This window comes from Pteropus alecto, unplaced genomic scaffold (genome assembly GCF_000325575.1).
Source record: "Pteropus alecto unplaced genomic scaffold, ASM32557v1 scaffold50, whole genome shotgun sequence".
Classification (NCBI taxonomy): domain Eukaryota; kingdom Metazoa; phylum Chordata; class Mammalia; order Chiroptera; family Pteropodidae; genus Pteropus; species Pteropus alecto.
The window spans coordinates 17204905-17205831 of record NW_006431918.1 but is presented as its reverse complement, the minus strand read 5'-3'; the positions used below and the strand labels follow the sequence as shown (position 1 = coordinate 17205831).

At 27.3% G+C, this 927-nt stretch overlaps 1 protein-coding gene across 6 annotated transcripts in view; it reads right to left on the bottom strand.

Moving 5' to 3' along the window:
• The window catches only part of NEK1 (NIMA related kinase 1), a 128204-nt gene that overhangs the window by 124943 nt on the left and 2334 nt on the right, over positions 1-927 (bottom strand). The window lies entirely within an intron of this gene.

Sequence of the window (927 nt, the reverse complement as noted above, 5' to 3'; positions counted from 1 at the left end):
TAGCATTTAGACAAAGAGGTAGAGATGTGGAAAAAAAATAGTTATATCCATTTTATTTCCTTTAAATCAACACGAATTTCAGATGGTAAAATATATAAATGTAAAAAATAAGAACATAATAGTAATAAAATAAAACATGGGAGGATGATTTTTATAATCAGAGTAGAATAGCTTAGTATGACAAACTCAAAAAGCCCTAAGGGGGCTTTTTTATGACTACATAAAAATCTCACATAACAAAAAATAGTATAAGTCAAAAATAAAATAACAAAAGAAAAAAATTATATACTTCAGATCACATCACCAAGGACTCATTTTTCTAATAAATAAAAAGTTCCTACATATTCATAGAAAAAAAAGATCCAATAGAAAAATGGACAAAAGATATGAAGTTAAAAGTTAATAAAAAGGAATATATTTGATGTTACTATGTGCAAAGGTATCCAATCTCTCATAAAAAAATACAATTTAAAAGTACAAAAGAAAAATTTTATTTTACCACACACACACAAAAAAGTACAAGAGATAGTATTTTTACCCATCAGAATGGAAAAATTAAGAAAGTTATACTGTGTTGGCGGGGAATATAAGGAAACAGAATATGGTGAGAATACAAATTGATGTAAATACCAAGGCAATAATTTGTAGATATCTACCAAAATTATAAATGTTCAGACACTTTGGCCCAATGATTCCATTTCTAGGAATTTACCCTATAAATATTTCCAAGTGTATGAAAACGAAACATGTACAAAGCAATCCTCTGCAGCACTGTTCAGAATGGCAAAATATAAACATCCATAAACAAGTCAAAGTGAAAGAAGCAACATTTATATTGATATGGATTGATTTCTAAGTACCAGAATAATAAATGTCATACTCCCACTCATGTATTTAAAGGAAATGTGTGTATATTTACACTTACAT